This window comes from Trachypithecus francoisi, unplaced genomic scaffold (assembly GCF_009764315.1).
Source record: "Trachypithecus francoisi isolate TF-2019V2 unplaced genomic scaffold, Tfra_2.0 Lachesis_group4, whole genome shotgun sequence".
NCBI classification, from domain to species: domain Eukaryota; kingdom Metazoa; phylum Chordata; class Mammalia; order Primates; family Cercopithecidae; genus Trachypithecus; species Trachypithecus francoisi.
In genome coordinates this window covers 65179315-65193152 of record NW_022681469.1, presented here as the reverse complement: position 1 = coordinate 65193152, position 13838 = coordinate 65179315, and the positions used below count along the sequence as shown (strand labels likewise).

The 13838-nt window shown below is 33.7% G+C and overlaps 1 protein-coding gene across 2 annotated transcripts in view; it reads left to right on the top strand.

The window, feature by feature from the left end:
• The window catches only part of SEMA3D (semaphorin 3D), a 208927-nt gene that overhangs the window by 15087 nt on the left and 180002 nt on the right, over nt 1-13838 (top strand). Inside the window, exon 2 of one of the 2 annotated variants that reach the window (XM_033193173.1) lies at nt 4394-4467. The exons of the other annotated variant lie outside the window; for it this stretch is intronic. The gene's annotated coding sequence lies outside the window, so the exon portion shown is untranslated. The remainder of the gene's footprint in view (nt 1-4393; nt 4468-13838) is intronic. 2 annotated transcript variants of the gene reach the window in all.

Genomic DNA, 13838 nt, shown 5'->3' with positions numbered 1-13838 from the left:
TATGAGATTTTTAGTAAATGAGATAAACAATATTAATTTTTAATTATTTTATGGGAGACGTACAGGGCGTCCCTTTTCAAATTATTAACTTTAGGTGTTGTTCAAGGGACATGCCTATCAAACAGTGGGTTTTCTGGGTAGTTCCAGGACACTAATAAAAAGATTGATCTTGATCAAGGTAACAATTGTTGTTCCAGGTCCATAGCCTAGGACTGAACACAGGTAGGGAAGATGGACCAATTCTAGGGCTTTCATGTGGGTTATTTTGAGGCCCTCACAATTCCCAGGCTTCCCCTGACTGTTCCCTCTCTAGCTCCATCACGGTTGCTTTCTCCTCCTCTTACTACATTCTCTTTGTTCATGGTTCTGTTCTTTTTCTCTCTATAGACTTTGTTCACTGACCCATTCACTTTGCTCATTCCAGTTATTATTTAAAAGGGAAATACACATAAATTATTAACTCTAACCTCTCAGCCTTGATGCTTGTTGAGTAGGCCCTAGTCTACAGCAGTAAATCATCCACTTAAGGGTTTACATTCGTATGATTTCACCACATGCCATCTTCTACTGGTTGTGACTTTGTATGCACAAGCGTGTACACTGTATTTTGGTGGAAAGGAAGCTCACTTTTGAGTCACAGTCACAATTATTCTATTAATTATTTGAGAAAATTTTAGTGTACTTATATATTGAGATAGAGGCAAATGACAATTTTGCATCCAAAATGCAATGAGTTTTAAAGAGAATATATAAAGAAATAATCTATTCTGGTGCCTGACACCATTGTTATTTTAAAAGTTAACACTAGTGTTTTGATGTCTTCTCACCAGTATGTATTAAGCATGTTCTACTGGTTGCAGAAATTTGAAATTCTGTGACTTGGAATTTGGATTTTATTCCATAGTTGATAGGGAATCACTGAATATGTTTGTTTGAACAATGAAATAACCCAAGAATTAGTGTCTTGGGAAGACGAACCTATGAATAATTTTGAAGGAGATTAATTAACCCTTTCACATATGTGATATGGACTAGACTATTGCAATGGTAGTGATAATATAAAAGAAGGATACCAGAGAAATTATACGAAATAATTTATTAGACTATTATGGCAGACTGTGCCTGATAGTCATATGGTTTATGATTTTGCCCTATTCTATATTCAAAACACTCTGCCTGACATAGAACTTTTTCTATACCTCTCAGCACCTAGATTCCCTAAGATCCATACCTTTCCATTGATATTATACTTTTTGAAATGATTGTTGTATTGTTCCCAGAATTCACCATGGAACAAGAAATATCTTTCCACATACATAGAAGTCTGAGGTCAGACTTGATTCTAGCAGTATATAGAATACTTCATGATCTTTTTCCTGATAAAGGAAGATGACTGTTTCAGACTACTGAAATAATGAGGTACAGAAAATAGGTTTGTACAGGCAGCAACTTTCAAACATACATCATAGAACTCGAAATAGAAACCAATGATAATCTTACTAAATATTTATTTTGTGAAATAAAGTAGTGAATACTTACTTTGTTGTCATGTATATTTAATATTTAGGGCCCAGCATTGCTCATGCTGTTCTTCCTGAATGGAATTCCTTCTTTCTCTCTCTCTCTTTTTTTTTAAATCTTGTGCTATTCTATTTTTTAAAAATCAAATCACATTTCACCTTCTCTATCCATCAGAATACCAAACCAGATCACATACATACTGAACTTATTTTTATTGTTACATTCACAAACACACATTCACACATCAAAATAAATAATTTAAATTTAAAACTATTTCATACGGACACTTTGTCTCACTAGCAATCTATCAGTTCTTAAGAACTGATAGTTCCACATTTCATATTCATTCTGCGAGATACCTAGCATAGCAATCAACAGTTGTTGATTTGTAATTGCAAATGAAAACAAAAAAAGTAAGTAGAGTTTTGAGAAAAGAATCTAAAATCCTGAGTTGTATGTAGCATCAGTAAAATATTTTTGTTTAAATAAATAATGAAATAGATACCACAGCACTTCTTTTCCAATTTTTGTTAGAATCAGAAAGACTTAAGATGATTATCCTTTTCTCAACCAAAGATATCCAAAGTCAGTCTCTTAGGTGGCAGTACTGATTTAATTTAAAACATATGTTAGATGAAAGGATGCACATTTTAACCTCCATAACATTAAGTTAATAAGCTATGAAAATGTTCTAAGTACTCTATTTTGCCTCCTTACTATCAGCCCATTTCGCTTTAGGTTATCTTCATTCAAAAGAATGTTACGAGCAAAATATACTGTGTGAAAGTAGCAGACAACCTGTTAGTGCTCAGAAAACAGTGTCTCTAAAGTTCAATTTTATTCTAAATATATTAAATTAGTGTATATCCACTAACTAATTTTTGAATTTTTCCAACAAGCTGCATTTTGTTAAAACTTGTTTAACAGAACTAGTGTCTGAAGGTTTTTCTTTGTTTTGTTTAATTTCAGTTTTGGATGTAATTGGAGTATGAGCCTGACAAACTGTTGGTTTCAGAATATTTATGTGAAAATCTTTCTAATTAATAAAATAATGATAAAATAATTTTTTTCTAGTGTGTCTCATGGACTCATAGTATAAGAAAATGATAAAATATTTTTTATCTAATTTATTTAATGGACTCACAGTATTTCAGAATAAAAAAACAAACTGAGATATTGTCTAGTCTGATTTCTTAATTTTACATGGACAACTAAGCACAAGCTGGTTTGAATTCCTTCCCCTGCCTCAATGCTTTACTGCCTCTTTCTTTCTTTTCTCTTTCTTTCTTTTTTTTTCTTTCTTTCTTTCTTTCTTTCTTTCTTTCTTTCTTTCTTTCTTTCTTTTCTTTCTTTCTTTCTTTCTTTCTTTCTTTCTTTCTTTCTTTTTTCTTTCTTTCTCTTTCTTTCTTTCTTCTCTTTTCTTTCTTTCTTGTCTTTCTTTCTTTCTTTCTCTTTCTTGTCTTTCTTTCTTTCTTTCTTTTCTTTCTTTTCTTTCTCTTTCTTTCTCTCTCTTTCTCTTTCTTTCTTTCTTTCTCTCTCTCTCTTTCTTTCTTTCTTCTTTCTTTCTTTCTCTTTCTTTCTTTCTCATCCTTATTTCTTTAAACATGAATATATATATATATGTTTATTATATATATAGTTTAACATACATGCTAAGTGTTCAGAAGAGAATAGCCCTGGGCTTGAGTAATTCATAATCCAATTCTTAGGTTGGTACAAAAAAAAATTAAAATTAAAAATTGCAAAAACCGCAATTACTTTTGCACCAATCTAAGACACTGGTTATAGTGTGCTCAGAGGCACATGACTGAGTTATCACAGAGCTGAGATTACAACTGAAGCCTCTTCATTCCCACAAGAGTAAACTTTTTGCTTCTTACTGAGGTTGACAACTAATTTAGAAAGAAGCCTGTAATGCCAGAATTCTTGATACTTATATCAAAGCAAGGTGACAAATAATAGTCATATTGAAATGAGCATTTCCAGATGAACAAATTAAATTTTGTATCAGATGCTGAAGAATTCTGTTCTGCTATGAGCACCCAGTCTATAAAGCTGGTATGGTCTTTACCTAGAATATATTCCTTATAAAAACTTGGCTGGGCGCCATGGTTCATGCTTGTAATCCCAGCACTTTGGGAGGCCAAGGTGGCAGATCATCTGAGGTCAGGAGTTCGAGACTAGCCCGGTCAACATGGTGAAACCCTGTCTCTACTAAAGATACAAAAATTCATCAGGCATGGTGGTGTGCACCTGTAGTCTCAGCTACTTGGGATGCTGAGGCAGGAGAATCGCTTGAGCCTGGGGGGTGGAGGTTGTAGTGAGCCAAGATCATGCCACTGCAATCCAGGCTAGGCAACAGAGTAAGACTCTGTCTCAACAACAACAACAACAACAACAAAATCACAATAGTACATTTATACACGTGTACCATTTATTAACACTATACAAATTTATATTTATCTATTTATCCATATATACAGATGTATATGCATGTATACATAAATGCCTATTATATAACATGCTAATTCTATCTTGTATAAATGTGATTGTATATACTGTATATCTATGATTACATATACTATATATTGTACATAAGAGAGTGTTTGCAGACAGCAACTTTCAGAAATTTCTTGTGTAAAGTAGTTCTTATAATGACAGTAATAACATGAAATCACACACTGACCCAAATGCTTCTCCTCCAAGTGTAACATTTATTCTTTGAAATTGCCTATTTCTACTCTATTTCCTCCATTATTACATGAACTCTATTAGGTAGAAATATGTCTGTCTTGATGACCATTTTATCATTATGGTACTTATAAATACATGGTAGATTCTCAATAAGTGTAAAATAATTAATGTTTTACAGGATAAATGTTGTCAAGTGTCTTTTGTGATGCTCACCCTGACTTAAGTTATTCGAGACAATTCTTCCAGACAACTGTAAATTGTGAAGTCATTGTTTGGCTTTCTTTGTCTTGCTTGAGTACCCTTGGATTTACATTGCTCTTATCTATTAATTTTACTGTGACATCATCATTCAAGAAGCATAAACCAGGGATAGGCATGTTTTGAAGATAACTTGCACTCATACACTAACTTGTGAAAAACAGGTTTTTGAAAGTCACAGAGGTATTTTAAAATAAGAATTAAAATTAGATCATACATTGATAAAAAGTTAAGTGGTATTTGCTGTTAGATGTTTCTTGGAAAACTTGTTCTGACTAGCCTGTAGAAAGGATGAAACTTTCTTGGGACTACTGTGTGACTGCATCCTGTCCCCACCAAGCCACCCAAATATTAAGTAATGGGTAGGCTCTGTAGGTGGAGACGGGCCATTTTCCACATAGTTGTAGTTGTCTTTAAAAAATAGTAAGAGCCACAGGTTGATTAATCTATTTCAGCCATTAGACTATGATAAGAAAAGTATAAAATTCCGTCAAACTTTTCAATTATTATATACACTTTAGTCCAAAATATATGTCTTCATCATAAATATGCATGGGAACAGTATAGAATACCCCTACTAGTGTTTTGTTTATAGCTATTTGTCTGTGGGAGGTAGACTTATCTAAAGTATTACCATTTTCCATTTGTTATCTGGATGTGAACAAAGAGAAAGATGTTTTTACACAATATCATATTTTCTTGGTGTGGTCACCTTTAATAATAGAAACTAAAAGAAACATTTCCCAATGTATTCATCATAATTCTATCAGGAAGCAGATGTGCAGTCTTATTTTTCTTTTAAATCATGTATTTATTTATTGCATTATATCTTTCAGTTGTAGATATTTTCCTGTAGAGGAAATTCCATCCTTCCTGGAATAATAATTCCCCAAGTTTTAGATGTATTTTTTAAACTGGAGATTTGACATGAAAATACACCCTTCCTTCTTAAATATATTGGTCTTTTGATTGTATGTCTATACCGGTAAACCTTGAATGCTTATAATGCTTCCTGAAGATATTTCTGTGTATTTATAACAGTAAATCAAGATAATTTTATGGGCAAAGTCACATTCTTACTAATCTACCACAAGTAGACCTCCAACAATAGTATCAGCTACACAGTAAATTATATCATTCAAAGGTGAAAATTTATAACACAACCACCTATCCTTCTAGCTTTCTAATTGCTTTTCTTCATTCCCATTGAAATGCTTTATGTTTCCATGAGAACATCTCCACCCTTGACTGTTCTGCATATTTCCAGATACTCTTGGCCTCACTTCTTTATTTAACCAGCCAAGACCTCCAGATGAGGCATTTCAAGCAAAATGTTTCAGCCTATTATAACATTTCTTCTCTTGACATTTCAGTGTAGTTGATGTAGCTCCCTGCATGATGAAACATAATATTGTTTTGGCTTTTTATGATCTTCAGGGTCTCAGTTTACCTGTGTCTAATGAAATATCTGCTGTTTCTCCAGCCACCTTTGCTAATGGATATTTCTCTAAGGCCATATCCATTTGTATTCATTTCAGGACATTGTTTCAGTTAAATTTTGTTTAATTTGGTAATTTACTTTCACATTCACTGTATGCCATCATTTATATAATACCTCTGATCCGTTGCTTTGGCTGTAATCCATTATCACCTTCGTACAAAACCTCAAACTCATGTTTTCTTACCCACTTTAATGTTCTTTCAGCTCTTCCAATATAAAATGTTCAAAATAAAACAGGGCTTTCATTTTTATTTTTCCCCTCACCAACTCACTGAACCTCTTTTCTTTACTTTTATCAACACCATACGGCTAGTAATTTCAACTTTACACATCAGTCATCTCTAATGCAATACAGAGCAGGTCCTGTGAACCTAGTCCCACCTGGATTCCCATCCTGATTCTGTCACTAACAAGCTTGTAGCCTTGGGCAACTTGCTTTATCTCTCTATGCCTTAGATTCAGCATCTGCAAATGAAGTATTAAGAGTATTTAATAAATTACTGTGTGTATTGAGTTAATATGTGTTCATAAGTTAGAATAATGTCTGGTCCTTAGTAATACCTCATAAATGTTAGCTACTATTATTATCACTTTCCTTTGCTCTTTATTTCCAATTACTTCAGCAAGTTTTCTTAAAACTTGCCTCCTTTCCATCATCACTGCCAACACCATGATTCAAACCTTCATGTTCTTTTGCCTGAACTATTTTATTAGTTTTCTAACTCATATTTTTGTTCTCATTTTATCATAAGCCCTAATCAAGTGAAGATATTGCATTTAAGAACCTTTATCATTGTTAGTAAGACTTTATTTGGTAAGATCAACACCGTGTAGAAAAATACATAATTTAAGCAAAACTAACAATGACATTAAGTATCACATGCATATATAGCATGTTTTAATGTGTATATGTGTGTAGGTATATGAAATATAGTAGTAAATGAATAACAGTATCATTCCAAGAAAATCAGATACTCATTGGTTTTAAACCTGCTTATGCCATTAACCGGCTTCTTGGCACCTTCCTCTATTAAAAAATCGATGAAGCACATTATATACTCAGGTACATATTTATATAATTTTGTTAGGAATAATATATGTCCTTTTAAGGCATATGAACCTATCTGCATTTTCTCTTGCTTATCTTTTTAGTGTCTTTTCTGAATATTTCTGTAAAAGGCTGACCTTTGCAAATACTTTGTAGTGTTTGAGATGCATGATTGCTTTCTCTACTACTCATTTTCTCCATAAATGGAGACTTACACAACATACTTGCTCCTATTTTATATAAGAATAATTGTAAGGAATAATTGATGTCCTTCTTAATTTAAAGGGAATGACCTGAATTGGGTTTAAAGAAATATATTGCAAACTTTTTAAAAAATGGTATGCATATGTACTCAGATATTGAAACATCACAAATGATGAAACTATTGTGGGTGAAGCATGATTTTCACCTGATAAGGTAAACTGAAATAAAGTGACTGCCCTGTTTGGACACCTCTGGTGTCATTCACTGCCTACTGAAAGTGATGGCAGAATCCAGTGTAAACACAATACCCTTGTCATGATTGGGTTGTAATCTAACTTTGCAGTTTAGTCCGTGCTTATCTTAGCCGCATGAAACTATTACATCACATCTTTTCTCATGCCATATCTTTTGTGTCTATTGAAATATTATCTACTTACAAACTCTAGCTTAAATAATTTCTCTACTGTGAAATTTTCTTTGATTCTACTACATCTCCCATTCATCTCACTCAAGAAATTTTTTTTACTATTCATCTTCTATATTTCTTGTATAGCACTTTCATTCTGCCTAAATTACAGCTCTTTGTATACATGTTTTATATCTCTAAGTGCCTATTGTTTCCTGGAATAAAAGACCATATTTTATTTACCAGCTACAAATACAATGGAGTTGAGTTTTATACAGGTTCTAAGTTCTAAAGTCAATATTTAAAGTTAAAAATTCCTACTGTCAGCATTATCCAGAAAAATCCTAATGTAATATATAAAATGTATTATACAAAATTTGTGTGCCACAAAAGTGGCTGACATTCAGTCTTTCAATAAACTACAACACTGAAAGTTTTCCTCCTGTATTGTGTCAAGTCACTTTCTTCACTTCAGCACCAGATGAAGTAATTGGCTTGTCTTTAGAGGCTGTGTTGTATGAAAAAAATCCATGGATCTTTAAGCATGAAAATCAAATGCAGCTTGCGGAGATGCTCAGACTATGAGAACTTAGACTGACTAAGAGAATCTAGTTTTCCTTTCCAAAAAATATTTTTTAAAGAGTGGCAGTTCAAAAATGCTCTCTATCTGCGTTAATTTTAAGAAATTTGGTTATCAAGTTCATAAGAGTTTAGATAAATAAATATATGTATAGATACATACAGATAGAGAGATAGGTTTTGGTTCAAACAAACAATAACAACTAGTTTAAATAACTAGTTTAAATCCGTGATTGGTGGTATCATTATACAACGATATTACATAGTGACTCTGTTCAAGTTATTATTCACTGAAGGCTCCCAGGTAGCAACGTTATGAAAAGGACATACTTTTGCTCAAATAGACCTTTATTCAAATCCATGCTCTGATACTGACTGACTGTAAGACCTGAAGCACTCACTACACTTGTCTGAGCATCAACTTTATTGCAAACTAATTCACATTTTTGAAAAGTCTTCCAAAAGAATCTGAAATAAGATGTGTAGAGTTTATTTCATAGCAAACATTCAAAAAAGATTGGTGATTATTACTGTTGTTATTGATGTTTCCATTCACAAAATAAACATTTTTAACTTATGAAACTTGAAACTTTTCCTGTTAGAATGGAAGTCTGTAACTTTACTCAGTTCAAGTTATATTTGAAAGATTGGCAAAAATTACTTTCCCTTACTGTTTCTGAAAAGCATTCAGATATGAAATGCTTGGTTATTTACTTGAATCAGGATTGAAACATTTGGCTGGTTGAAAGCAATTCTGGGAATGAGAATAAGGGAGCCACTTTAAATGATTGAAGCTGGATTTCTGAATTGAGTCTTTCAGAAATAAGGGGCTTCTTTGCCCATTTTCCATGAATTTACATTTTTCATAGTAAATTGTCTTGGATCAGATAAATTTTAAGTAACATCTTTCGCTTTATTCATTACTTTAAAAAATTCATCTTTAAATTGCCTAATTATTTCCTACAGTCCTGTTATCCTTTCTGTTGGACTGATTCTTTTTTTCTTATTTTTTCCATCATGCTGATCATTTTTATAGCGTTTTTTTTTTTTCAGAGTCCATTTCTGATCTTAGAAGTATTATAAATCTTTCAAGACTTTGGAAATTAAGATTTTAGTTTACTGTTCGCTCTGATGACAAGCACTGTATTCTTTGCTTTATAACAATTTTCTTACTGAATTCTCTTGATTTATTGTGTGGTGGGTGATATCTTCTCCTTTTTCAAGTGAAGAAACTGAGGCATAGAGCGATTAAATAACTCGCCCCAATTTCCTCCTACTGAGCTGTGAAGATAGAATGTGGACCCAGGCAGTTGGATTTTAGAGTTTAAGCTCTTCACTGCTGCACAAGCATTAGCTCACTTTCATGGAGAGGCCACTTTCCAAGTGCCTTTTTTTTTTCTTTTCTTTGTGTTCTGTTTTACTTTCTAATCTTACTGTATATTTTGGAATTATATATACTTCTTTTATATTCCTACTTCACATCCTTGTCTTTCCTTCTCGTTAGCTCACCTCCTTGGATGTCCTCGGCCTCTAAACCTCTGCCTGATGACATTCAATCGCTGACTCAGTTCCTTTACTTCTGTCTTCCAAGGAGTCTGAACATTTTAAATGTTATTTTCCTTTCAGTCAGTTCCAAGATGATGTTTGCCTCTGCTAAGTGTATTTCCTCTCAGCTACTGGAACCTTCTGTTCTGCAGATTGCTCCTTGGTGCATTTGGAAAGATGTTGCCAAGTTTCTTTTTGTGCATATGCTTGTTTTCAGTTTCTGGAAACTTGTCAGAGCTTCCACTCTTTTTCCAAATTCTTCCTCAGGTTTCCTCACCCTCCCAGTACACCTTTCCCATATTGTTCCTCCTTCTATTTACTGCTCCACTCCACTGCATCTTTAGAGTGTCCTTTTATTCTGAATGCTTAAACCTACCTGAAATTTCTGGCTTTTTTCACTGTGGCATGAGTTGCACTTTAATCAACTATGACATGTCATTCTTAGAAAACAAAGGTCATTCTATGAAAACAAATGGCTACACATTCTGGAAACTTAAGCTAATAACTTTTGTTATTAATTTTTATCTGATCTATTTCACCTGCTTCTTTCATTTTTCTTTCATAATAATTGCACTTTTTATGTTTCCCAACAAACTCATGATAAGGGTGTGGTTTTATGTAGTAATCACTGTTTTGTTCACTCTGTGTTTATTGATGCTGTGACTTTGTACATGAATTGCTCAGGACATACAATGCAGTGGAAGGATCACTTGCTGGGCAGTTGGAGGATGAGGTCTTTGTTGTTGTTAGCCCTTCTTTCTACTTGATTTAGGCTGCTCAGAAACCTCTCTGATTCTTGCTTTGTTACTTGTGAAACAGAGGATGAGCAATATCTAACTCCAAAGCTGAACTTAAAATGAGATTAAAAAAAAAAAATACATGTTTTACAAATTGGGAACAGCTACAAAACAGGTACAGTTTATTATTACATTGACTCTCAAAGCACAGAGATGAGTGTTTGTCAGACAAGCAAATGCATAAAATGCAAACAAATGGACAGTCTGACTAGAGTGAGAATTTCATTTCTTCAGAGTTTTCTATTGTGCATCAGATGTTTCTTAAAATGCAGAAATCTTCACTTTGAGTTTTAATAAAAACATATTTGTATGCAACACTGTGGATATTTAAGTTGTGAGATGGTGGATGACATACCTGTTTTGCTAACTCAAATATCATAATCCAAAAATAATACCTGTGTGGGTAGTTCAGTTTCTTCCTATGATGGGTTTTACAGAGTGATTCATAGAAAAAAATACAGATTGACCTCTATGTACATGCAACAGCATGTGTTATTATGGATAAATAAGTCCCACCTGAGAATTGTTTGCTTCCTTCTGTGAAGAGCCACCTCACTCCTACATGAATGATAGTTGTTTTCCTCTCTTCCTGCTTCTTGGAACTCTCCCTGCCTACTCAACCTGCAACCATCCTCAGTTCCAGCCCTGTCTTCTTTGCCCCTCCAGAGGCCATGCGTACCTGGGTTTTTCATACCCCGCAAAGTTACAGCAGGGGAGGGAGGAATAATTTTATGATTAAAACATTATAAAATATTTATGATTTATTTCCATATCTATATGTTATTTATATATTTTATATTTCCCCATTGCTAATTATATGAATGATTTATTCACATTTTAATATTTTAAAATATTAATTTGCAAATCAACACAAAGAATCACTGTAAGCTACGTTAAAATGACCAATTATTTGATTTTATTTAGTTCCCTTCTGGAAATTGCCAAATTAATTTACTATTTCAGGTGAAGGCTAGTGTAACAAGAAAACACGGAAGATAAAGCTAAAATTTTTAGTCCTTTTGAAAATTGAGTTTGTATTATTAATATAATTCCGATATTTCCTTATTTTATGTTGACTGTTTTGTCTTCCAGAATCATGGTCACCCTCTGTATGGTCAAGTTGCCTATATTTTATTTACACTGTCCAACTGATGTTATCCATCCCCCTCCTCCATACATGCAAGTAGTCATTGCTTGCATTTTTAGACTTCACTTCCTAATTTTTGGGTTGATTTCTTTTCTGCTTCATTGCAATTATTCTTCATAAACCTCTTCTCCTAGTACCCAATTTAATAATACTTTTTTCCTCCAGAATTTTGATATATTTTGCTGGTTTGTAGAGAGATACTTTGCCCATCAACTTGTTGCTCATCCAAGTTGAGCTTCTTTAGTGCTTTAATCTTCCATCAGAAATCATCTTTCTTTGTATCTTAATCATTTTTCCATCATGTCTCTGAACTCCTTCCAGCTTCCCTGCACCTTTTAGATAACGAGATGCCTGGGTCTGAACACCAGGTGCAGTCCCACCAGTCCTGTTTAGGAGTGTCCCATTACCTCTTGTGCTGCTATGATGTTTTCTTGTTCCCCAAGGTTCTCATTAGAATGATGATGCGTGTTTCTACAGGCAGAGAGTCAGGCACACTGTGTCGCCCCCATTTGCCTATAGCTGCCTTCTGGTTAATTCTTTTTCCATCGTGGAAATCTCGTTTCAATTTCTCTCTCTCTTTCACTATGACTCTGTCTCTCTTGTTCTTTATAGTTTTTATTTTTACTCATTCTGCCTGACTCAGATCTTATTCCTGGGTTTATTGACCTCTTTATTTTTTTTCTGTATCTTGATTAGATCCATTATCTTCCCAGTGCTATACTTTCATGCTGGTGTTGATAGTAATCTCTGTCACTCTGACTGCATGTTCATTCATCTCTTAACCATATCAATTTTGTTCGCACTTCAATGGTAAAAAAAAAAATACATATTTCCTTATTTTATATAATGCCTTACCTTTTTGGTTTTTTTTTTTATCACATCAATAAGTAGGTTGACATTATCCTGTTAGGCTTGAAAATTCAATTTTATCAAAGTTGAATTGAGATATATATTATTTTCAATATTACTATTTTCAGTTCAATAAAATAACAGTTCAGTTTTTATCCACAAGTGATATAGTTTATGGACAGATGTGATAGATATGATATCTCTGGAGTAGTTACTGTAGAACTTATGGCTTGTGTTTCTTGAACACTAGTTGGTCATTCTCTCTTCGTTCACTTCCTTCTTTCCTATCTTTCTTGCTTCCTTCCTCCAGTTATATAATGGTTACTGAAATCCTACCATCTGCAGGACAGTGTGAAGGAAAGAATGTGCACTGGTATTAGATGGCCTGCTGTCAAAGTGAATAGCTCTGCAGCTACATCAAATCATTTACATTGTCACTGTGTTCTCACCCATAACTGACGTGGAGTTCAGCAATATGATGATTAAGTAAGAATAAGACATCATTTTACTCACAAATTAGAAGCCTAGTTAGAGATAAAGCCATAATAAATTTTCAGATAATATTGAGAAGAACCTTGACCACTTGAAAAGTTTGTTTTTCTGGTTTACAAAACAACACATGGCTCCCCATTGCCTACCAAATCAATTGTATCAAAACACCTTCATAGTACACATGTGGTTTGTATATGACCAGAGGACGGAAGTGACAGAAGATAGAAAGTAATGTAATGGTTCATGAATTAGGTAATAAAGATAGATGAGGGCTAGAGTTAGAGGAAAATCTGAATCTGGCACTTTAGATTTGGGAACTGACTTTAAAGTCAATGACTGTTAAAAAGGGGTAGATTCTGTCCTACCACCTGGTGTGTTTTCATGATTAATCCAGATTCCTTATCACCCCTCTTTGACTTGCTGCAATGAAATATTTGAAGATGATGGTCTGGAAACTGCAATTTAACACCCTCCTCTACCCTCACTGCCATTTGATTTATGTGTTTATACTTGTTACAAAATTTTAGCTGAAAGTGCAGCCAGTCATTGTCAAAATAAGAGAATATCAGGGTCTAAGATAAGTAGGAGAAAAAAACAGACGAAGGAGGTTAAGGAACTACAGGTGTTGGGTCCCGCCAGTAGCTGAGGTGATGGTAAAGAGAGTGATGTGGGTAACAAAGCAGGTAGACACTATAGACACAGTCGGTGAGAAGGGGAGAAATAAGTCACTATGAGGAATTTGTGGTAAGGGCCAGAAATTGAGTTTCTGATCTTAGTGGAACAGAAAAAATTCTGAT